Raw genomic sequence first — 27,914 nt, forward strand, 5'->3', positions numbered from 1 at the left:
TTTCTATCATCAGAAAAAAATTCCTCTAATTCTTCATTAGCCAATATCCCCTGAACTGTTGCTGTTCAATTCTCTCAGTTTATCATGCTTCTGTCCGCATCTAGCCACCATTGTTCCCCCAACACCATCAGTAATGCATTTGCATAAGCATTACCAACAGTAAAAGTATTACTCTAAAACCACTAGCGGTATTGGGTCCGTTACTTTGTCACATACTTCATCCTTTTATCTGTATGGTCCGCTTACTCTCTTCTCCCGATATTCACTGATATTGTGAGATATATGTTTATGTTCACGAGTTGCTCTTTGCTACGGTATATAGCTCCACTATTCGATTCTACTTTAATAAAAGTTGATAATTGTTACGATTGTCGTTTCCATTTTTGCTTTTATAACCTTTGATCCAGTCTTCCAATCAGAATGGAACAACAAAAGTCCTAATGTAATTTACTACTTCCCCGGGTTTTCTTTGTTTTATTTTATAATGCTTTTATGTTAATATAACTATATTGTATTATGAATGCGGTCTCACACTCAGCACCTTCACAAACATTGATACACAAACACACACACATATAATATACATATATATGTGTATATATATATATATATATATATATATATATATATATATATAATAAACTGAACTTCTTCATTTGAAATATAATTAAAAAGTAATCTAGCGTAAATACTTTGTGTACCATTACACGATTTGAAAGTGCCGACATAAACCAAGCGCATAGTTCTTCATCCCACATAATTTTGCTCCCATATTTGTTAAAACTTTATTCAGTATGTAGGAATTTGATTATGCACTGTTGTATGCATATCTACACAAAAGTGCACGTGCGAATATGTATCTGTAAGTGACTGAGTGATACGCACTCACACACACACACACACACACGCACACACACATACACAGTATATACTGTATACGTCCGCACTTTCAAATCGTGTGATGGTACACAACCTACTTACTCTAGATTAATTTTAATTATATTTCAAATGAAGAAGTTCAGTATTTTTTCTTATAATGAAAAATTCCTTTAGTACATTTATGTACCTTTAAGGGTCTAAAGTTCAGATTTTAAATCTAGTATCTTTATTACAAACTTTATGACCTATCCATTCGATTTCTCGAAATAAAATATGAATAATATTACTTTAAATTTAGTCGTGTACTAAGTAATTGCGCGTGTCAGTCATTTCCCTTGCGAAATATACTTTATATTTCAAATTTTGACACATCTGGCCCACCTCAGAGGTCCCATACAATTAAAGGAAAAGAATATTATATGTATTAGTCTTTATTGTTTTATTACTTTATAGCTTCTATTTTCTTTCTACGCTCTTATATTTATTTCCCCTTTACAGTTCTTCCTCCTCTTCAGCTTTATCTTTACGTTTCTCCCACCCATCATACACTTGAACAAAAAATAAAAACCGACTGTTTGATAACTGCCAACAGCCAACAGCCAACAGCCAACAGCGTGCACAAGCACTCTCTCACACCCTCGCTCCCGCCTCGGCACTCACGACCCGTGGAAATAAAATTGTGTGAATACACCCGACTTTGATTATGGGCTACTCACAAAGGACCCTTTGGTATGGCACTGCACTGTGAATATCGCCTATGCGAACGACCTCAGTCCCCCTCTCCCCCTCCCTCCTCCTCCTCCTCCTCCTCCTCCTCCCCACCCTCTACTGGCACATTTGTTTACCTCTGAGTGTCTGGCTTCCCCGGCAAATGGCTCTTTATGGTGAACGTACTGTTTTACATATCAGAGGGTTCTGTGCCGTCAGGGAAGCTCTCGCTCCCGTTCCGGGTATTAGGGGGAAAAAGGAGAGTAGCGGATGATCGAAAATACTTTCTCCAATTTGATGGTCGAAGGTGGGGTGCCATGAAAGTCAATGATGTGTGACATAGACTGCTTTTTTTTTTTCTCTTTGGTGTTGCCTACTGTATAAGTATACCTTAGTTTTACCAGACCACTGAGCTGGTTAACAGCTCTCCTAGGGCTGGCCCGAAGGATTAGACTTATTTAACGTGGCTAAGAACCAACTGGTTACTTAGCAACGGGACCTACAGCTTATTGTGGAATCCGAACTACATTATAGCGAGAAATGAATTTCTATCACCGGAAATAAATTCCTCTAACTTTTCATTAGCCGGCCGGGGACTCGAACTCGGGCCTAGCGAGTGCTATCCCACAACTCTACCGACTCTTCCAACGAAGAGCTGCCTGTTATGCAGACAGAGAGGTTTTCCTTTGGTAACCTCACAGGCCATAAACAGACAGGGAGATTTTACTTTCGGAAAGCCTCTACTGTAGCTTGTAGAATGCTTGCTGAAAAAAGAATTGCTTGTAAGAATGAAAATTCGTTTATTTCCCTCATTACTTTGTCCTCTCCCTTGAATCATCCTATCTGTTGTGTGTCCTCCTCTCCTCCTATTCTTTTTCTTCTTTATTATACGACTGCGAATTTATTGTTCTTAGAATACAAAGGAAGCCCAATCACCTTATCAAGAAGGAATGAATCTCGTCACTTTTTTCATTTTAGTAAGAGTCGTACATTTCTCTAAAGACAAGACCATAAATTTTAAACAAAAACGGCATCATATGTTTATTTTTTCTTTGTAAAAGCAACCTAACACCTATGCAAAGAAAGCTTACTCCAGTTTAATGTAATATGTCTTCCGTTGCCCAATCTTAAATTCTCAAATTATAGTTAGTTATAAATGATTTGTTTAACCAGACCTCTGAACTCTTTTAGGGTTCTTCTCGGGCTGGGAGAAATTATAAATGATAAGATTTTTTTATACATATCTTGGATTGTAAAAGGTACACGGTACCTCTAGCCTGGGGTATAAGATTAATATTCATAAATATGCAAAATTTCTCTCAAGGAATTTAGTTTATTACTTTTTCCTCGAAGGGCGAATCATTTCAAATATTCAATATTGCGTACTTTTGTTTACAAAGGCTTACAGCCTTTATAAACAACAGTACGTAATATTGAACATTTAGAATAATTCGCCCTTCGAGGAAAAAGTAATAAACTAAATTCTTTGAAAGATATTTTACATATTTATGAATTCTAGTCGTATACCTCAGACCAAAGGTACAGTGTACCTTTTACAATCCAAGATGGGTATCAGAAGAAAAATCCTATAATTTATAATTTAAGAATTTAAAAAAAAAAGGTGGACCAGATATAGGGTGTAATGAATGACCTGATTTAAAAGATAAAACAAAAAAATTCATTATTAAGTATACTGTCTAGTAACTAGACATTATACGTAATAATGAAAGTGTGTTGTTCTACCTTTTAATTCAGATCATTCATTACATCCTATTTCTCGTCCAGTTTTTCCTTCCATCAAAGAAATTGTGCGTATGTATTATTTTTTTTGTAGAAAGTAAGGAAACCCCAGTTCACTTTTTCATCCTATCGATTGTTCACTTTCCTAATAAATTCAAATTCTTAATTTTGTATCACTTCGATCCAGTTTTCATTAGTTTTAATTCTTCCACCATCCCTCTATTTTCATTTTTACTCTGCACTGATTTCCATTTAACAAAATTCTACGCAAGTTTATAGAAATCTTCAAATGCTAAAATAACCTGAGGTATTGTAAATGTAGCATTTTGAAACTCCCATTTTCATTATCGTGCCATATAACTACATCAAAAATTTAGCATGGGAAGAGAGAGAGAGAGAGAGAGAGAGAGAGAGAGAGAGAGAGAGAGAGAGAGAGAGAGAGAGAGAGAGAGAGAGTTAATTAGGAAATAACACTAAGAAACAAAACTTTAAGCAGCATCCACTTTTTAACAGTGGAAATTCAACAAGGAAAATATCAGAAAGCTGTCGCACAAATGTTTACAGAAAACGATTCTTGATGCTCAGGGAATGACAGGACGATAATGTAAATGTATTTTTGGGTAAAGGTGTTGACGTGCTATCAGTGAGACCTACGTTCATTTTCACGTTGTTTTTACTGTTGTGACTTGATCCTGATGATCAGAGAAAATGACTTAAGAAATTGGAACAAACTGTATTAAAAGAGATGAAGTTTATAAATAGAAGATTCGCTAATCAATTCTAGGATTTTGGTAGTGGCAAGTGGAATCATTGCTTACTCTTAGTTCTGAAGTTGAAGATCTGAGAGAAGTTCTGAAAAGATTGTTATTTGGATTGTTTCTTAAAGTGGCAGTGAACAGTTTAGAAATTAGATGAAATATACATTAAATACAAACGAGCATTGGGGTAAAGGAAAATGAATTTTGCATTGATGTTAAGGGTGCTGAAAGATTGGTTGCATTCTACGTAACTAAAAAAAAAAAAAAAAATAGAAAAGAGAATACAGAAAACACCGAAGGAGAACAATATAGAGGGGAAATAAGTCGTAAGAGATTGTCACTAAAATTTCAAAAGCATTTGATGATCGTTTTCAAGTTTCCAAACGAATAGAGTTAAGTAATCACGCGGCTCTCTTGATTAAGGAATCCTACCCAGTGTTTCTGCTGCCACGTGATCCTTAATGAAGCTGCTACCATTATTCCATTTGTGCTCTAGGATAGATCACATCCCTACAGTAATCATTAGGCGCCCACCTACAGCGAAAGGAAAAGAGTAATTCCCTGTAGTATCTCATTTACTCGCTTCCCACACGCACTGAGCTGTCAATCTAATGAAGCTCTTCACACCTGTCGCTCAATGCTTTTGATGAGCTCACCTGTCGCGCACTAATGAATAGGGGTAATTCTGGCTCCTCGTTCGAAGTGAATCCATTACTTGAACATTCACAGACAAAATTCATTAGCTGCTCCAGGGGACTTTCTCAATCATTAGGATCTTTTTAATCATATTCAAATGCCACTTACTTGGGAACAAGTAATACTTATCATATCCAACATTCAATTTGTAAGGGATATTATCTAACGGCTTGCCGTGTTCATGCGGAAGTTGGGGGGTGTTCACCGTTTCGTGGTGTTCTGTAGTTCCGTGTTCAAGGCGATATTTATTTACTGAAAATATATGAACCGCTTGAAATTGCCAATTTTCAGCTTCCAGATATAACTTAAAATGGACGAGCTGTGTTCAGTTGTGGATGTAAATGTATTTTTCTCTCTTGTTTAAGTTCAATTGTTTCTTCCCAAAGGCCAAGAGCTGGGACCTATGAGGTCATTCAACGCAGAAAGGGAAACTGACAGTAAGAAGGTTTGGAAGGTGTAACAGGAAGAAAACCTCGCAGTTGCACTATGAAAAAATTTTCAGGAGAGGGTGGAAAGTGAGATTAAAGAAAGAGAATATGAACGGAGTAACAGTAAAAGGAATGATACGGGTCGCAGCTAGGGGCCCAAGGCACGCTACAAAGAACCTTTAGTAATGCCTACAGTGTACCGCGCGCGGCGCACTGACGGGCAGGCACTCTTCCCCTGCGGAGAACATGAGAAAAAGGGAATTTAATTATGATACGCTGTGACTGACTAGTGGCAAACCGACTGCCGGGATTATTTGCCGATTCTCGAAATTAGAGCACCTTAAAGGTGAGAGAGAGAGAGAGAGAGAGAGAGAGAGAGAGAGAGAGAGAGAGAGATCGCGCTCTCTGCTCGGGTCAAAAGGGACGACAGTAAGGTTCTTAAGGTGACTAATGATCCGGGCCTCATATGTTACGTTCTCGTTCTGTACCTGAGGCCTTTGATCCATTACCGGAAGTAGGTCTTCCTTTATTTCATTAAGGGGGGAGAAAGGATGACGGTGTCTGATGACGTCCTAATCTAATCATAACGATCTTCGAAGGTGAGAACCTGCGTTTGTACTTTTCATTTTTTAGTTTTCTGTAAAAGAAAACTATTGTGCCGGCTTTGTCTATCCGTCCACGCTATATATATATATATATATATATATATATATATATATATATATATATATATATATATATATATATGTATGTATATATAAAATATATATACGTATATATGTATATATATGTATATATATATATATATATATATATATATATATATATATATATATATATATATTTGTGTGTGTATGTAATTATGTATATATGTGTGTATATGCTTTTGGCCACAGCCTATCTGTCTTTGGCAATTCTCGCTAAATGCTAATACATATGTTGCATCTACACTGCTAGGTAAATAGGTGGCCAACACAGATGTTTTTGAAAATGTAATCAGCCCGCTACCCATAGAACGAAAATTCAGTTTTCCATCTGTAAACAAAATGAAAGACGTCTCGATTTAAATACATACGAGAAATTCGTGCAAAACTGTATCATCAATAATATTACATCAGTAATAGAATACCATAAATCAGGGTCTTACTTGAAAATCTGAAGTTATTCTAATCCATAACTTCTTTGCAGCAGTAAACATATCAGTAAACATATATACATTTATAAGTGTGTGTGTGTGTGTATATATATATATATATATATATATATATATATATATATATATATATATATATATATATATATATATATATATATATCCAGAACTTTTTGCAACATTAAACATATCAGCAAATGTATATAGATTTATGTGTATATATATACACACACATATAAATGTAAATATGTTTGCTGATATGTTTAATGCTGCAAAGAAGTTATGAGAATAACTTCAGATTTTCAAGTAAGAACCTGACTTCTGGTGTGTCGGAAAGTCGAATATCAATGTCGAATCTCAACTTCAGAAGCTGGAAATATTACGATCTAGGAAACGATGTGTATCGCCAAACATACAATATTTGAAAATAAAAAAAATGAGTTGGATATTTTCCATATTGTAGTTTTGATGCGAATATACATGAAACTTTCATGCAGCGTGAATAAATGATAAGATGAATAATGAATGGACGTGAATTTTTCATTGGATTCTGGTCAAATGGCGCTTTTGTGTTATTCATAGCACTGAAGCTTCCGTTGTCAGAAGGCTGAGTTGCCAGAACACATTCCGGAAAGTGGTCTATATTTTCTGCTAGACAGAAGAGCATAGTAGTTCTTTATTAGACTTTGTCTGCTGGGATTCTTTTAGAAGTATTTGAGAACTCCCACACACTCGCGCGCTCACACACACATACACACACATGGTGTTGCTCTCTAGAAGAGACTACAATGATAACTTGGCCTTTTATATTTCAACAGTATGTCGTTTCTCACATAGAGGGTCGGCTCCCAGAAAAGGCAACACGATGGATATCTTTCCCACATTCACACTTAAACTGCCGAATAGTTGATGAACCCTTTTGGTAGAAAACTTCCTCAACGGAAGAAGTTTTAGTCACTAACAAAGGAAATTCATTAGTAACATGTTAAACTCTCATACACAGACACACACACACACACACACACACACACAAGAACACACATTGCACAACTGACCTCTAATTTGTAAGCACTCTCTCGATCCCTGGATGTAGGATGTAAAAGGCATTTCTGTTTTGATACCATTTATCCAGCTTGTCTAAGATTTTCTCTCCTTCTTTCTAACACCTCCGTATTCTATGCTATTGTTGGGTTATCATTCTTCCCGCATGACTGAACCATCTTTAAAGGTGCTGGCCCATCCTTCTTCCTACACTGAAGGTTTTACCACTTTAATGAATTCCTTATTTTTCACCCGGCAAATTATTCATATCCCACATATTCTAAACATTATATATCTCTACACTTTCAGTTCTTTTTTCACACTCCACTTCCATACAGAAAAGTTGGCTAAGCAATTCATTTATACATTTTACCCTTGAAACCTATCTTATAAGATTTTTCCATGTCTTGCATACATCCAGTGACCGTGCTTGCTCCATTCATTCAAATGCATAAATCTTCCCTCATCCTAAAATAACCTGTGTATTAATTCCAAAATATCTTCCACATGCCTACATCAGTATAAAAACACAATTATTTTATTTGTTTCAGTGGTTTCTCTTCACCATATTCAATCAGTGCTTTATCATTTTCAATTATCAGTCATTCCTCACTACACTTTCTTAGCTTACAACTCTGCACCTACATATACAGTCCTCTCTTTGAATTCTGACATCAAGCCATCCAGAGAAGTATTAAACATCCCATTAAACATAATACAACCGTATTTCGGTGCCATTCCTACGCCAAACTAGTCACTCTCTCGGCTATAAATTCTAACACATACTTCAAATCCATCATAAAAATTTGTTACTGCTTTCAACAATTAAATTTCTATAACAGACATCCTGAACTCTTCCTCATTGCCTCTCTATTTATTTTATTGTAAGCTTTTTCTGGGTCAGCATGCCACATACAGCGTTTTTCATTTGTTTCCAAATTTCTCGAATAACTGTTTACTAAAACTTGATCTACACACACGATCCTCTTGTAAAAACGATAATGTTGTTCCTTTATTAGAATTCCTATCATCTATTTTGCATCCTCAATCAAAATCTTACCATACACTTTCTTTAGTGCACAATTACTATTATACATATACATACATAATGCTTGGAGTCTTCTATTACCTTTATACACAGAGGAACAGTTAATCCCCATACCCATTCACTGGGAACCCTTTCAGCATTTAGACATACCTTATACCACTTGATCAACTCATCATACTTTCGTCACCTACAATCCCCAAAACCACTTGGGTCTTGCCATTCATCCAGCTTCTTATTTTCTTCCTTATTTCCTCAACAGTGACTTCCACATGAATTCTCAGTGTTACACTAACACCTTCCACTCTTGCATCATCCTGCTCTGCCTCTCTGTCTTCCACATTCAGCACACTTTTTAGACACCCATGTTTCATTTATTTTGAGATTTATTTACTTAGAAACCTTCTCCCTTGCATTTAATCCCTTGTAAAACAGCTTCTCAGTCTTGCTAATGTCTTTGCTCATCGTCTTCCTCCCCCCCTCTTTTTTTTTTTTACTGCACACACTCTTTTTCTCTCTCTTATTGCTATACATCACGTTATCCATACTTCGTGTTGATGTAAATTATCTTCCTCTGTGTCTTGTCAACTCATTTACTCATCCTTCTTCTCAGTTCTTATTTCTCCACTCTCCCAAAACCACAAACGCTCCCTGTTGACTTTATGAACACATTCAGAAATTTTACACCCATCATATACTTCTTAAAGCACTGTGTCTTTGACCTCAGCCCCTTTTTCCACCCAATTTCCCTTAAATGCTCCGCTCCTGATCGTTTCAACTTACGGTCGACATAGCAAGGGCAGTGATGGCCCTCCTTCAGAGATTAATAATAATCTTGGGGACGTTCGTCCAATCCATGAGGACACGGCGTCTTGAGACGTCGAACTAGAGGCCAAGGATTATAGGTGAACATTTCTACTTCTGGAAATTAGAGCTGGGAATTTAACAAAGGAGTTCGGGGAATTCATTCCAGAAATGGCATGAGATCTTGCCGACAAGTGCGTTTCTGGAAATCGATAAACCAGCAAATGTACTGTAGTGTTAAAGTGATAAGCAAATGGGGAATAAACATAGAATTAATCAAATTAGAGACTGTAGTATATGTGAAAACAATTACAAGAAAAGAGTGGGGTGTGTGGGGTTCGGCGGTGGGGGAGGAGCCAAAAGACAGAGGTTTTTGGCTTTAATGTAAACGCAGCTAGTAATCCTCAAATTTCTCAGTTTAAAGTGCAGTTTCTTTTCATCTGCTATCAGAGTCTGTAACGTTTTCTTCTTTTATTTTTCCTTTTCCTCTTCATCTATTAATCATTAAGCTGTAGGGTGGGTCTTCTATACCTAGGGATCCGCATTGTATCCGATTCAACAATTATTATTATTATTATTATTATTATTAACGACAGTTCAGTAAATTGTGAGTCTGTGTTTGACAGCTGTACGTTTGCGGAACTTCTTATTAATGAAATGTCAATTAGTAATTTCTAGCTGGTTTAGTGGTATATAAGTACTTAGGGTCTATAATTTGAATAATATTTAATATCTTTTTATTTGCCGCTAAACGAAAGTAAAATCGCATTTCAAAGAAGCGGTGACCTTAATGAATGGGTTATACAAATTGTAGAAATTACCACTTAACATTAGGCTCAAGAAGGATTCAAGTTATAATAACAGGTTCTCTTTCAAATCCTCTCTCTCTCTCTCTCTCTCTCTCTCTCTCTCTCTCTCTCTCTCTCTCTCTCGTCTCGAATAAATTGTATTAATGTATCAGTTGTTATCTGAGGCGTTTTGTAAATAAAAAGGACGTCTCTTTAACAACAGTTCTTTAGGAAATATTTTCCATCAAAACTTCCACGTTTGACACTGATAAACATCATAGTTTACAAACCTTACTGAAGAATGTTTTACCAAAAAAAGTAAAATAACGCTAATTATAGCCGTGATATGCTACTGGCAAATTAAGGCCAAATCTAGCGTTAATGATTAAACAGTGGCCCGCATCTGTTTCATTTGGGGAGAGATATATATATATATACACCGATGAACTTTGGGATAGGCTTCCTCTCTCGCGCAGACAGTAGGAACACATTTATTGCAGAGATCATAAATATAAATGTTTCTTTCACACGCACACATATGTATATGTAAATGTATATATATATATATATATATATATATATATATATATATATATATATATATATATATATATATATATATATATATATATATATATATATATATATATATATATATATATATATGTATGTATGTATTTATGTATAGATTCCACTTCCGTCTCGCCATTTGAAAAGTCCATCGATTAAAAAAAAAAGCTCAATTTTTAACATTATCGTATTCGGTTTCGCCGCTTTAAGTGCAACATAATGAATAAACTTCATTTAACACCAGACGAAAAACGCGAGTAATCCTAAATCCCCATAAAAGTGGCCGAAAATAATTAAGGAGATACGCTCTAAACAAAAACAGGCTTTCATTACAATCTTGAAGATGAAAGATTCGCAGGAAAGACATTGTACACAAAATTATGATGAGTAGGACCTTGGACGTCTCGGAACAGAGCCATTATCTAAATTGAAATTAAAGAGATGGGACAAAAAAAAAGTTTACTTTACACAAACATGTAATCATGGGCATACCCTTTTGTTCGTGTTTTTTGTAGCTTATTTATTATAAAGCATGTTCCAAGAATATCATAAAAATAAATCTAAAAAAATACTTTGTCAAACGAGTCTTGAATGAATGCATGAAGACGCTGGACTATTCGCAGTTACTATATATTTTAAATAATAGATGCAATAAAAGGTGTTTCTATTCTAAGTGCATAGTAAAAAGATTATCATTAAAAAATCTCCTAAACAATCTTTTTTTTTATTTTAATAACGTTTTAGCCAGTTTTAATAGTGTTGAGAATTTACTAATTTTTGCACAGACAATTAGAGTGGTCCAACAGTAAAGGACTAGGCTGTGGTAATATATATATATATATATATATATATATATATATATATATATATATATATATATAAATACATATATATATTATGTTTGTATATTATATATATATATATATATATATATATATATATATATAAATTATATATATATATATTATATATTATAATATATATATATATATATATATATATATATATATATATATATATATATAAAAATGTGTGTTAGTATAAAAATGTGGGGCTCAATTAATAATCATCCAGCTGAGTACCAGATCCGAATAAAATTATGCTATTAGTTGAGTAGATTTATCAGAGAGAGAATTAAATTTCCAAATGCCCCATATGAACATTTCTGACAAACTGCATGTCAGTGTATGTATGCGTGTATGCATGTTCACTGAAATGACGGTCGATTACCAATACTCCAGAAACATCTAGTCTTAACCGCTATATTTTTCTATACACGATTCGCCTCGAACTTGCATCCGCGACCGACGACGCTCATTCCTGAAGAACAACAAAGAGAGGGAGGTGAACCATTCGAAGCGAAACTCGTCTTCCTTGGCCGCATCTCCCATTGGAATTCGAGATTTATTTCGGAGGTCAATGTTTTGACGAAAGTAAAGCAAACGCCAACACTGGCACGAGATAACACAGCCGCCAGATAACAGCGGAACTCCGGACCCAAACAGAAATAACAAAGATTCCGAGCCTCGCCATCCCTGAAGATTGGGCCAAACTTAGTTGTCCCGCCAATCTGTAACTTCTACAAGGAACTCGCAGTTGGAAGCGCCGGCCTCGCCCAGCAATCCTTAAATCCTGAAATCCTCAAAGGATATACTCGCTATCGGTAGTCCTATGTCCGCCTTCTAATTTTGTGTGTGTGTGTGTGTGTGTCTGTGCGTGTCTACACCTTTCCTATTAAAAGTTAAGGTAGAAATAAAATATGTATTCTTTTCTCGCATCTTTAGTCTATTTTTTCTAGTATTTTTAAATTTATTTTTGATAATTTTTTTTTTGGAAAAGGATGAATTATTTCTAACTTCGAAGAATAAGAAATGATATAGACCTTTTGGCTTTACAAGACAACATAAAACACATGGAGAATATCGGTAACAACAGAATAATCCAAAACTTCAAGTGTTTATCGCAGATAAACTAGTGATGAATACAACTTCTGACGTGGATAAAGAATGTCAAGTTTATCCTGCGTTGTTCATAACCCGTCCTGAATGCTACGATCTGATATATGCAAGACGAATGAATTAGTACGGATAAGGTAGTCCAGTTGGTAACACGAAATTATCTGTTCGTAAGTTCTGACTAATATAAGAAGAAGGAAATATTACTATAAAGCATAAAAAATCTATTTATATACCTGTCTACTTATATGTCTATCTATTTAACTACCTATTTATTTATCTATCTATATATATATATATATATATATATATATATATATATATATATATATATATATATATATATATATATATATATATATATATATATATACATACATCTAAATACACACACACACACTAGGTTTTGCTCTTTGTTCCAGTTCTGCTAAAATAAACCAACAAGTTTTACCCTTCAAATTACTGTATTATGTACAATATTCTTACTATTTTCATTCTCCACCTACTTTATGTGTCATTTACAATTCATCGATCAATTCTTGTCATACACCGCTACTCATTAGTATAACTCATTAACTACATTGGAGATTAATTATTCCTAAGAGTCATATGCCTTCGTACTTGGAATAATAATCTTTTGGCAATTTATTAATATTATTCAGATTTAAAAAATGATGGAGACATACTCATATCACCCGTGAATTATTATTTTTTTTTATAATTTTTGCTACTTTCCTTACTTTCTGGTTTTATACTTTTTTTTTATCTTTTTTTATTTTTATTAATTTTAATTTCTTTCTTTTTGTTTTCATATCTATGCGACTTGCGAGATTTGCAAATTAAACATACTCTGTATCTGAACCTTTTAGTAATTTACAAAGGAAAATATCTCACTGGAATGAATGACTAACTAGAGATTTTGTTTTTGTTTTGGGAGCAGTGGTTATAAATCCTATTTGTTATTCATAAAGTCTAGTAGTTAGTTACTGTTTCCTAATGTTATTTGCAGAATCGAATGTTCTAAAAAACTACTCTAAATAACTACAGAGAGCACATATATGCTGTGTTGTCTTCAACAAACGAAGCAACCATATAATCAGGGCAGGTTTCAAATGCAACAAAAAATGTCAACAAAAATTGAGTTGAAAAACATTCGCTTCTTCTTTAAACAAGTAAAAAAATGCGCCGAAGAAAATAAAGTTTTCTGTCCGGTGGTGGCCCCAACCACGGCCCATAAAACTCTTAGCCAAGGCCCATGGAACTCAGCCATGGTTCGGTGGTGGCCTATGTTGTTGGTACCTATAGTGCTGATAGAAGTACGATTATGGCTAATTTTATCCTTAAATAAAATAAAAACTACCGAGGCTAGAGGGTGCTGCAATTTGGTATGTTTGATTACTGGAGGGTGGACGATCAACATACCAATTTGCAGCCCTCTAGCCTCGGTAGTTTTTAAGATCCGAGGGCGGACGGACAGACAATAGTTTTCTTTTACAGAAAACAAAAAAATATGTACATAAATTCCCACGTACTCAGCTTCCGGTAATGAACAAAATCAAGAAAGTCTGGCTTAGCCAGACCTCGCTGCCTGTCATTCTGAGAGTGGACCCTTCCTCTACCTGTGTCAGGTGTGTTCTTGGGTGCAATGACACAAACGGTATTCCGGAGGTGTTCCTGTTCCTATGTCCAGTTCATGCAGGATTAATAAAGGCGTCCTTGTGAACGCTTGTCTGGTTCAATGTACGGTGTATAGTCTGCCAAATTGATCTCTGTGCAAACGCAAAGCCGGGTCAAGCTCAGTCTCAGTTTTGTTAATATTTTACCGTTTCATTGTAATAATTCAACATAAATATTCCAGGTATCAGCATCGAAACTGACATATTGACTATAAACAACCTGAAATGGTACTTCCTTGTTCAGTATATATTAGGTTTTCAAGGAATTTATGGCTAGAATTACATATGAATCAATAAACGTATAGATATTTACATTATGATTCAGTCATATTCAACATTTTACTGCTTTTTTCTGAATCATTATGTACTTAAAAGTTGTTTGTGAGTCAATTTTCAAAAACTTTGATATGATTATAGTTATAATCCCATAACTGAGAAATTATGTGTATGATAAAAATTTATTTACAATATCACTTTATGGAGAGAGTAAATCAAACAGCAAAGTAAAACATTCCTAAAGTGATTCATGACCGTGTATTGTTGTTGAGATCTTAATGCTAGCCTTATATTTAGGGTGAAATATTATTTTGCTCTCAATACCCTTCAGCTTCGTTCTAAATTTATAATGTTATTCTTTCCTACAAACACGTCTATAGGTTTAAGAAATTTATATATATATATATATATATATATATATATATATATATATATATATATATATATATATATATACATATAGATATATATTCAAATATTATGTATATTCAAATTTATTTACTTTCCTATGAACACGTCCATTTAAGAAATATATTTAAGAAATATATATATATATATATATATATATATATATATATATGTGTGTGTGTGTGTGTGTGTGTGCATGATTTCAGCTAAATGTTTTGAATAGTGCAATCAAATCTGTTTCTCAAAAAATCTCCTCCTAATGTTTAGAACTTGCCTATTGATATCCTATTCAAAACACATTCTCTCTTATCTTTTTTTAACAATGTTATAGAAATTTTTTTAAATTTTTTCAAAATCAAAATACCCTCTGAGTAAGTCTTAAAAGCTTAAATCAATTAAAGTAACAACTAAAAATGAGATAATATATATATATATATATATATATATATATATATATATATATATATATATATATATATATATATATATACATACAGATTTGATATTTTTTTCTAGCTAAGTCCCAAAACTTCTGAAAAAATAAAAATGTAGAAATATGATTCTACGGCCTCTGTGAGAGCCAGAGTTTTCAACATCAAAGGCTGTGGCCGGATGTTGGAAAAGTTTTGCGCTATGTAACGCAGTTGTTTAAAAGTGAAAGAATGTAAGGAAATGTGAGATACGATATATTGTGCCTATATTATTGTATATATTATATATAAATTATATATATATATAATATTTGTATATATATTATATATATATATATTTGTATATATATATATATATATATATATATATATATATATATATATATATATATATATATATATATATATATATATAATTTCAGTGGCACTTAGCCAGCCAGGGGATGCATAGGGCCTCGATGAACTCACGCCACCACATTCTGTCCTGGGCTAACTCCTCAAGATCTCCCCAACACTTATCTCCTGTTTCTCACCTCACTGTCCTCCACCTCTACTTCTTCTACCAAGGGCAACCCACCCTGGTGTATCTCGCACTATGCCCTGTCTTGTATACACATGGCCTAGCCACTTCCATGTGAGAACCTAACGTACTCATCGACCGACTGCACCACTGTTACTTCTCTATTCTTCTATTTGATATCCTATCCCTCCAATTAATTCCTAATATCCTTCTGATTACCTTATTTTCAAATGCTATTAGCCCTTCGTTGGCTGAGTCGGTAGAGCTTCAGACTGTCACTCGATGGGCCGGAGTTCAATTCCCCCAGCCGGCTGATGAAGAGTTAGAGGAATTTATTTCTGGTGATAGAAATTCATTTTTCGCTATAATGTGGTTCGGATTCCACAATAAGCTGTAGGTCCCGTTGGTAAGTAACCAATTGGTTCTTAGCCACGTAAAATAAGTCTAATCCTTCGGACCAGCCCTAGGAGAGCTGTTAATCAGCTCAGTGGTCTGGTAAAACTAAGGTATACTTAACCTTTTTTTAAGAATATATTATCCAGAGTCACTGTACAGTACTGTAACCTTACTCATGCCCATATATCAAATTACTCCTAACCATTATCTTATAAATTTTGATTTTTGTATGCACAGAAAAACTGCTATTTTTCCAAATATTTTTAAGCATTCCCATTCCCTCATGAGCCTTTTTTAATCTTTCCATGAATTCTGTGGTCAGAGAACCATCCATATTTACATAAGTACCTAAATATTTAAAGTTATTCACTTGGCTTACAACCATGACTTCCATTAGACAATCCTGTGTATTTTCAATATTCATATTCATGGTTTCAGGTTTTCCACTATTTATAACCAAACCGACCTTTCGACCTTCACTTACTAGACAATCCAACACTCTCTGCATATTTTCTGGTCCCTTGCAGATCAAAATATATCATCGACATAATCTAAGTCGAGAAGTTTTCCATTTTCTCCCCAGAGTATACCTCCATCAGTTTCTCTTTTAATCCTTCTCATAACGTAATCCACGACCAGCACAAACAACAGAGGAGACAGAATGCCACCCTGAGTCACACCAGACTTAGATCACTCAAACAACCATCAACCAACACTTTACAAGATGTGCCCTCATGCATGTTAATAATAACCCTCACAAACTTTTCCCGTATTCCATAATGCCTCAGATTTTTCCCATATTCCGTCTCGAAATACTATCAAAGGCCTTTTCAAAATCAAGAAAACAAAGATTTAACAGAGTTTTCATTTCATTACCTTGCTGCATTAAATGGCCTAACTATGATCTGATCACTGCAACCCCGCCCCTTTCTAAAATCGGCCTGTTCATTCCTCAGAGTACCATCAACCACTGGGTCTAACCTATTCGACAATACTCTACAGGAAATTTTCAAGGCCACAGGTGACAAAGTGATTCCCCTCCACTTACCACACCTACTCAGATCTCCTTTCTTTCGAACTTTAATGATCCCACCTTTCTTCCAACCTGGTGGTATTATCATTGTCACCCATATCTCATTTATTAATATCTTCAGACATATACTAATCTATCCTTCTTCACATTTCCGGGAATAAACCATCTTCTCCTGGTGCCTATAATTCTTTAACCGTTTTATTGCCTTAACTACTTCTTTTAGCCTGATCTCATCTTCATCAATGTTTAAATCTTCCTGAGCAGGAGGTATATCCTCTTCTGGGGACTGTTCTATTAAGCACTTTCCATCTATTTCTGATTTCAACATTTTTGGTCAATACATTACCTTCCATATCCCTGACTGGTATACCCTTGCGCTTACCAGCACTGCCACTCAGCTCTCCAATTGCTTTATATGCTGTCCTGTGACTCTGATCATCATTTTTATTAATTAATTTTTCAGTTTCCGCAACCTTTTCATTAACAGATCTTCTTTTATCTCTCTTAGTCTTTTAACTTCTGAATCCAAACTCAAGAACTTGGTTCTTGCTAATTCAAAATCTTCATCATTAACAAAATGCATCTCACCCCTCAATTTTGCCTCACCTCTCTTTTTGATCATATCCCCATGTTTCCTCAGACATCCACATCTTTTTCCTCAATCTGAGTCTCCTTATGACCGTACAACCAGCAGCCTCATGCAAAGTTTTATTCACATCCCCCGACATCTCATCTACACTTCTCCCTCCCTCCTTCAATGTTTCCAACAGCAAAAACCTGTTTCATCATTCTATTCTAAATTCCTCCTTTTCCTCTCATTCCCTTCTAAGCATACCAGTATCGTACCTGTCACGGAGAGCAATCAGTATTTGAACGGGTGTATAATAATGAATGCCCCCGCAAAAATCGTCGCAGAATAATTGCCACTGAATATTTGAAAGTACATCTCGATGTTTCTCAAATGGTTCAAACTAGATATAATTCTGTATATTGGGTCAATGATCAAGAACACAGATGCAATTTGCATCATATTTCAGTTTCATTGTAATGGAGCGATTTATATCATATTCATATTGTAGGCATTATGCTTCATATATTGAGTCATGTTCACTTTAAAAGTAACACTCACCAAAGGCGTTCCCCAAGGCAATGTTTTAGGGTTTTAACTATTATTATTAGCCTCTACTAGTTAAATAATTATTGATCGTGAAGCTATAATGTTACATTCCTTCCACTCCCTATTGTTACAAAATTATTATACCTGCTTCCATTATCTGTGATTGATACTATCTTTACTATCTTGTTTTCTTGTGTCTTCCTAATATTAAATTTTTTTTATCAAGGAACCCAGGTCCTAGAATCCAGACACGACTTGTTTTTCAGCAACGCTAAAGTTCAATGATTATTTACTTTATTAAATTTATTATTTTGTTGACAAATATAAATCATTCCATATTTATCTTATTTTTCAAAAGAAGAGGCAAACAAAGACAAAGAGAAAGACAAAAACATACACATACACAATTAGAAAGTTGACATAGGACTATCGTTAGTACGTATATTCTTTGAGGAATTTCCTGTAGAAGCTACAGATTGGAGGGACAACTAAGTTTGGCCCAATCTTCAGGGATGGAGAGTCTTAGAATCTTTGGTATTTCTGTTTGGTCCGACGCGTCATTCTTATCTTACGACTTTGTTATCTTGTGTCAAGTTCATCCTATGTTATCCCACGATTGTGTTATCCTATTTCGATGTCGCGGTTTGCTTTACTTTCGTCAAAATATTGACGAAAGTTCCCGGATATCTTTCGGCAGTGTTATGTCATCAAAAAATTGGCCAGGATGTCTTAGAAACCCATTAAATAATCGCTAATTAGTCATTGACCTTATATAAATCTACAGGACTGGTTACTTTTACAAATCTCTTCGTGAAGTTATATTAAGGCTAAGCATATTAAGGCTAAGCATGAGTTTAAGAAATATACATTTTTGAAAATTCTAAACATGAGAAAGTATGCTTGTTTAAATAATATGTGTTCTAAAATTTCCGAGACTTATGCAGAGTACGAAGAAAGAATTGGGCGTTGGTACTTTCGCTTCCTAAATTTAGGGGGTCTCCAAGAGAGCGAAGCCCCCTCGGCCAGGTCAGGATAGGACGCCCTAAGTCAGGTTAGGAAGGAAGTTCCAGTTACGTCACTGCACGAAACTCTATTAAACGTAAGGTTACTTGGGGGTCTTCGCTAGGTCAGTGCAAGGCGCCTTAAGTCAGGTTAGGAAGGTAATTTCTTGTTAGGTCAGGCACGACGCTCTACTAAAGGTTAGGTCACTGGGGGAGGGGAGGGGGCAAACCACCTTGGCCAGGTCAGTGCACGATGTCTTATGGCGGGCGAGGAAGGTAATTTCTGGTTAGGTCAGGGCATGATGCTCTATTAAAGGTTAGGTTACTTGCAGGGGGCCAAACCCGTCAGCCAGGTCAGGGCACGGCGCCTAAAGTCAGGCTAGGAAGGTAATTTCTGGTTAGCTCAGGGCACGACGCTCTATTAAAGGTTAGGCTACTTGGGGGGTGCCAAATCCTCTCGGCCACGTCAGGGTACGATCCCCTAAGTCAGGTTTAAGAATGGTAATTTCTGCTTAGGTCAGGGCACGACACTCTATTTAAAGTTAGGTTACTTAGGGGGCAAAGCTCCTCTGCCAGGTCAAGGCATGGCGCCTTAAGTCAGGTTAGGAAGGTAATTTCTGCTTAGGTTAGGGCACGACTCTCTATGAAAGGTTAGGTTACTTGTGGGGGAGGGGGGCAAACCACCTCGGCCATGTCAGAGCACAGCGCCTTAAAGGTTAGGGACGTAATTTCTGGTTAGGTCAGGGCACGACGTTCTATGAAAGGTCAGGTTACTTAGGGGGGTCCATGGGGGGCCAAGGGCCCTCTGCCAGGTCAGGGATCGGCGCTCAAAGTCAGGCTAGGAAGGTAAGGTCTGGTTAGGTCAGGACACAGCATTCTAGGAAAGGATAGGTTTGGTCCATTTTCACGTCCGATTTCTGACCCCTACTCTGCATCCGCTGCAAATTTCAACCTTCACGTGAAAGACCTTTATTTTTTCAAAACGCTTTCACTTCCACTGTGTATGATCTCAGTGTTCATAACTGAGCATCAGAGTTCCCTAAAAACTTCACATCAATTCCAGTGTCGTAGTTATTAAAGGGAATTCAAAATGCTTTGGCCTTGATGGACAACATATATTTAATACAAACGTTGTTGCATTAAATATACCATCCATCCTTTTAGTTTTAAAACAATGTCTTATGCATGAATAATAATATTGCTAATTTTGCCAGTATGCAACATTCTTTTATAACAATATATAATATTAGTTTTGACTAGGGTAATAATTAAATACAAAAGGAATAAAGGATGATACAAAATACAAGTGTATTAAGAAAATAACGGTAATAATGTCCTAATACATTGAATATGAAATCTATTTCGAAGTACTGATGGCGACACCAGAAGCGAAACGGAATATTTGAAATAGATGGATAGATAAATATGTAAATAAATACATATAAACAAATGAATAAATAGATAAATAGATAAATACATAGATAAATGAAAAAATAAATAAATAAATTAATTAATAAATGAAAAAATCCATAAAAACACCAGTCAACATTTTGCGCCGCTGTAAAAAGTAACCTAATTATACCGTTAACATTTATTCCGGATAACTCGTGTTGCAGGAATACACTCTAAATTTAACTGCACTCAGAAAGGAAATATAGATCATCACTGGATTTAAAAAACCGGTACTTTCCGAAAAAGGCTCAATTCCTCGTACCTAAAATAGATGGTAATTGGGTCAGTTATGCAAACCATATATGAATTTCGCTCAGACGGGAAAATTACACTCGAATGGCAATTTGTATTCTTATCGCTATTCAAATTCCATTTCAGATCCTAAAAGTTCTATGCAAGTTTAACTTACAAATGATGATGCAATATCAATCAACTACCTCAAACGACGGAGAAAATGATTTGAACTGGTCACATGGTTAAAAAAAAAAAAAAAAATTAAAGTAAGCCATTACCTGTCTTTTTTTTTTTTTTTTTTTAACTCGATGGAGCTCGAAAATTTGTCTTGTGACATCGCAGGTCAATTCCCGTAGGTGGGGTTGGTTGTTGTGGGGGGATGTAGTGCCCATTACCTGTATCATTTTTTTAAAACTCGACGGTGCTCGAAAATTTGTCTTGTGACATCGCAGATCAATATCCCGTAGGTGCGGGGTGGGGGGGGTGTGTGGAGGTAGTGCCAACAGTGCACCTCACTTGGTGTACAGTAGGCATGACTTAAGGTTCTTTGCAGCGTCCCTTCGGCACCTAGTTGCAACCCCTTTCTCTCCTTTTACCTACTACACCTACGCTCATTCCCTTCCTTCCATCTTACTTTCCACCCTCTCCTAACAAATGTTTAATAGTGCAACTGCGAGGCTTTCCTCCTGTTACACCTTTAAAACCCTTTTACTCTCAATTTCCCTCTCCGCGCTGAATGACCTCATAGGTCCCAGTGCTTGGCCTTTGACCTAAATTTCGATATTCCATTCCATCCGCAAATCAATATTGCCAATAACATCTAAAGAGGTTTATACTGAAGAAGAATCTTCGTAATACCGCAGTTGATTTTTACATAACTTCACGTCATTATTATTGCTCTATAGTAGCTTGATAAATCTCAGTAAAACAGAATCACATATGAATGATTACCTGCAGAGAAAGGCTTGAGTAACGAAAGGGTAAACTCAAGAAAATAAGTCCAGTAAATCTATGAGATAAAATCCCTCCTGCAGTCATTTTGTTTCAAGTTCAGACACAACAGCTGCTTGTAGTGACAGATGTTGATCATAAAATGCAGCTGTTGCTGTTCACCATTTGCATGACGCCACGCATGATATTAAAACAGAAATGTTTTATGTCAAAATTCCTGAGTAAATATTCGGTAGTATGTTGAAGACACATTAGATATTTCTCAACAAGTAAAAAAATGTAATAATTTAAGGGAATTTGCTGCTAATGAATGCTCTCATGGTTACTGAGACCTTAGCTGCCCTTATTATATCTTGTTTAGCTTAATTTTTTTATCTCTAGATGTACATATTGACAGTGTACTAAAAACGTTTACTTAGCGTATACTGAATTGCAATTTACATTTAATCCTTTAAAGAAATGAGTGATTCTCAAACGTGCAGTTGTTATTAGTCTAGGCACTCAATCCTAACCTGATCTACAGAATCGCATCAATATATAAATGCAGTATTTGTGCGGGGAAATATTCTAAGAATCCCAGGAAGGATGTATTTTATCGAGATAAGTTACGGAGAGTTTCGCTTCCAACTGAATTTCAAGAAGGCATTGCACTGCAAGCTGCGAAAATTCTCCCCACTCCCGGAGTTTCCAAAGTTGCATATTGAAAAACTACTTTCCAGCTTTCAAAATTTGAAACTTTTTTTTTATCGTCTCTTCCTGGAGAAAACTGAAGTTTACCTTTGCCGGATGCGTGAAGATTGGCCCCCGATACTCAAGTGTATTTCAGTTGCATTTACAAATGCATAAAATTTTCAGATCGTTTAATATCTGCCGAGTTAAAGTGACAATTTAAACAATGGTGATTGCAAAACAGACTTACACTGGTCACTTTTCTGTTATCATACATTATGAATTCTACCATTAATCTGAGCTTAAAGACCTACGGTGATGATGTAATTTGTAAAGCCACCAGTTTCTTAAGAAAATGAAAATGCCACTTAAAATGGCTTATGTGGGTTTTACGGTCAGTCTTCCTCTCTGGACAATAGTAAAACAAGTAAAAAATGCGCCGAAGTTTCTTCGGCGCAATCGAGTTTTCTGTACAGCCGCTACATCGTATAATCAAGGACTCGGAAAATAGATCTATCTTTCGGCGGTCTCGGTATAATGCTGTATGAGCAGCGGCCCGTGAAACTTTAACCACGGACAGGTGGTGGTTTATCCTATATGGTTGCCAGACGCACGATTATGGCTAACTTTAACCTTAAATAAAATAAAAACTACTGAGGATAGAGGGCTGCAATTTGGTATGATTGGAGGGTGGATGATCAACTTACCAATTTGCAGCCCTCTAACCTCAGTAGGTTTTAAGATCTGAGGGTGGACAGGAAAAGTGCAGACAGTAAAAAGTGCGGACAGAACTAAGTGCGGACGGGCAGAAAAAGCCGGTACAATAATTTTCTTACAGAGGAAACTGACAAGGATAAATGGTTTCATGTCGATGAAAATCGATACCATGCAAAGCATCTGCCAGATTCTCGTGGACTCATCAGCAGATCTTTCTCCTCGTCTTTTAAACGGTTTCTCGCTTGGAAGATTCATTAAACTATTATGAACCTGAATGTATTTCAAAGTTAATTGGAAGTTTTATTCAAACACCCTTTGCAACCTTCGCATTTTGATGTTACGATTTCATGAAAAAAATCGTTATTGAGTAACGTTTCATTGACTGGTTTCGCCAATTGTTGAGAAAGTGAACTTATCTCAGGTAAATAATTGTATTAGTTTAAAAAACCAAGACACAGTTCCCTAATAGCACGGATACTGCTTGGAAGTCTTGAACTTTAAGGTCAGTTTGTCAAACTCTGCACTTTCATATCGTAGAACCCTATTATTGTTCGTCAGCCTTTTCTGGATAATTTAACCAGTCTTTGTTGAAGAGGCTACTCTGCCATTACTTTTCTCGTTCGACAGGGCTTGTTTATAGTAATGATAAGAGTATTGATCTCAATTAATATTCTAAAAATAAGAACACGAGAACAGAAAAAAATATTTGAGGATCAGTCGCTCCTTTTCAAATCTAATACAAATAAATTACCATTGAACATAGAAAAGAAACATTGAAAACGCCTAAGAGAAATTTTAATCTGACCTCACTGGGTATAAAAGATATTTCGTGCATTAGTTTCAGAAATCAAGATTACTCAACCTGATGATGGCTTTGCGAGGTTTGTCAATTTCAGACTTAACAACGCGCATGAACGCTTGAGATTCAATTATCTCATCTATTCAAGGGGTCTACACAGGGAACGACCCTACAGTAATTAATACGCTTACTGAAAATGGGATTTCAATGAATCATACTGCTTGCATTTCTGCCTCAGTCCTGAGAATTCTTCAGGTCACGCAGGAGTCAAAATAAGAAAAATTAAAAATTTGTCACCGCTATCAGAGAAACTGAGGCTTCACCCAGAAAGATCAATGTACTGTAGGTTCATGGCTAACAACCAAGCCTCTGAGAAAAAATTTCTAGATTTCACGTAGGTGGTGATGGCATGAAGATTGAATATATCCTTGATATATACATTATTGGGGGATTTTGGATCAAGTTCTTTAAATGGCCATGGAAAAAAACTCGCTGGAATGGTAACCGATACATTTGTATCATATCAAGTACTATTAGCAATTTATAAAACACTAAAAAAAGTGAGTCATTTTATAGTTATTGCTTATATTGATTACACTCAATACCCAACTGGAGTGTAAATATCTCCTTCGTGATACAGCATACTTACAAATGTGCTTGTCCTCATAAACTATAATAAGTAAAAGATATGCCGCACTGCAAACCCTATTCTGAAATTGCTCAAACCATTTCTATGAGAGGTTTAGAATTCAACAAATATTTAAGTCTCCCCAAGAAATCTAAATATCCACTACGGAGAGGAAGTTTGCTGTTCCATTTGTGTAAATCCACACTAAATGGAAGCTCTCGAAAGGAAGTTCACAGTTCCATTTGCGTAAATCCACACTAAACTGGAAGCTCTCGAAAGGAAGTTCACAGTTCCATTTGCGTAAATCCTCACTAAACTGAAGCTCTCGAAAGGAAGTTTACAGTTCCATTTGTGCAAATCCACACTAAATGGAAGCTCTCGAAAGGAAGTTCACAGTTCCATTTGTGCAAATCCACACTAAATGGAAGCTCTCGAAAGGAAGTTTACAGTTCCATTTGTGCAAATCCACACTAAATGGAAGCTCTCGAAAGGAAGTTCACAGTTCCATTTGTGCAAATCCTCACTAAATGGAAGCTCTCGAAAGGAAGTTCACAGTTCCATTTGCGTAAATCCTCACTAAACTGAAGCTCTCGAAAGGAAGTTTACAGTTTCAATTGTGCAAATCCACACTAAATTGAAGCTCTCGAAAGGAAGTTCACAGTTCCATTTGTGCAAATCCACACTAAATGGAAGTTCTCGAAAGGAAGTTTACAGTTCCATTTGTGCAAATCCACACTAAATTGAAGCTCTCGAAAGGAAGTTCACAGTTCCATTTGTGCAAATCCACACTAAATTGAAGCTCTCGAAAGGAAGTTTACAGTTCCATTTGTGCAAATCCACACTAAATTGAAGCTCTCGAAAGGAAGTTCACAGTTCCATTTGTGCAAATCCACACTAAATGGAAGCTCTCGAAAGGAAGTTCACAGTTCCATTTGTGCAAATCCTCACTAAATGGAAGCTCTCGAAAGGAAGTTCACAGTTCCATTTGCGTAAATCCACACTAAACTGAAGCTCTCGAAAGGAAGTTTACAGTTCCATTTGTGCAAATCCACACTAAATGGAAGCTCTCGAAAGGAAGTTCACAGTTCCATTTGTGCAAATCCTCACTAAATGGAAGCTCTCGAAAGGAAGTTCACAGTTCCATTTGCGTAAATCCTCACTAAACTGAAGCTCTCGAAAGGAAGTTTACAGTTTCAATTGTGCAAATCCACACTAAATTGAAGCTCTCGAAAGGAAGTTCACAGTTCCATTTGTGCAAATCCACACTAAATGGAAGTTCTCGAAAGGAAGTTTACAGTTCCATTTGTGCAAATCCACACTAAATTGAAGCTCTCGAAAGGAAGTTCACAGTTCCATTTGTGCAAATCCACACTAAATGGAAGCTCTCGAAAGGAAGTTTACAGTTCCATTTGTGCAAATCCACACTAAATTGAAGCTCTCGAAAGGAAGTTTACAATTCCATTTGTGCAAATCCACACTAAATTGAAGCTCTCGAAAGGAAGTTCACAGTTCCATTTGCGTAAATCCACACTAAACTGAAGCTCTCGAAAGGAAGTTTACAGTTCCATTTGTGCAAATCCACACTAAATGGAAGCTCTCGAAAGGAAGTTCACAGTTCCATTTGTGCAAATCCACACTAAATGGAAGCTCTCGAAAGGAAGTTCACAGTTCCATTTGTGCAAATCCACACTAAATGGAAGCTCTCATCACCATCATCTAAAGCAGCATTACATGGATACGAGTAATCACGGCTTGTGCCTGCACCAGCTCCCAAATCCATACTCGTCAAAAGAGGATTTACGTGATTAAGAAAAGCAAGACACAAATTATGGCAATTCCTTTCAGTATCGGATTTCGTGTTCTGAGAATGTGCGTTTTCGAAACAAGTAAATGACGCTAAGCGCATCGGCTTATGCTGCAAATTGAAAAGAATTTTCAATTTGCTAACTACGATGATGTTCTTAATGGTTTGTGTGCGTGTGATTATGCAACAGTCTGTGTGTGTTTGTGTGTGTGTTGTATGTGTGTGTTTGTTCAGTCTTACAGTGGTAACGAGAATAAATGGCCCCAAAACAAAACTGATATGACAAATCTACGTTAACACATTCCCTAAGAACTTTAAAAGAGATTAATGACAGCGATAGTAAACCGTCATAATAGCTATCATAAAAGAACGGAATGGGAGCAGTTTGAAAAAAACGGAACGTTAGAATTACCTGGATGAAGACATAAAGGAAGAAAAAAAGAAATAAAATGTGAGACGTAAAAACAGAAGACGCTGACACCCCAAATCCAATGAAGGAAATTCTGCCAAGACTTCATTTCCGGCAGAGCTAAAAAAAAAGGAAAAATAATAAAAACCCTCTTGCAGAATAAAGCGGAGCAGAGGTAAACTTTACGGAATGAAATGCAGGTTGATGCAACGAAAGAAAAAGAAATTATGCAAATAAGAAGAGGAAGTCCTGCAAAGAATATCCGCTGAAAGTGAGGTAAAATTGCTGATAAAGAGACATGGAAAATAGAATAATCCATAAAATCAATAGGACAGGGTCGAAAATAAAACAACGAGCTGGAGACAATAAAAGCAAATGTAACTGTAATCCTCATGGCATAAGATGCAAGCACGACTAAGATTAAGAAAACACCGTATTTAAGGTAGAAAAAAAAAAAGATATCCAAACCAATCAAGTGGAGTTCGACACTGTGAACATAATGCGTATAGGTCTTCGGAGGAAATATCAGATTGGAGTTATACGATAATTTTTGGTTATACAGTATAAGCTTTGATTGTCGTTCTCTGTGGCATCACTACAAGAAGAAATAACACTATTAGGAGATGCATCGAAAGGATCTCATGAACATCATTAGTACTGGATACATTAAAAGCGTTACTTCATTGACTACATCATATAAGGACAACTATTCTGCCCTAAAATGGAAAACTGCACCATCTGCAAAATTTTCGAAATTGAGATGCGCCACCTATAGGGCTCGTGAAACACAAAATGCATAAGTTACTGCAGTTTCAGAAAGATTCTTCA

Source organism: Macrobrachium rosenbergii, chromosome 43, assembly GCF_040412425.1.
Source record: "Macrobrachium rosenbergii isolate ZJJX-2024 chromosome 43, ASM4041242v1, whole genome shotgun sequence".
Taxonomy (NCBI): domain Eukaryota; kingdom Metazoa; phylum Arthropoda; class Malacostraca; order Decapoda; family Palaemonidae; genus Macrobrachium; species Macrobrachium rosenbergii.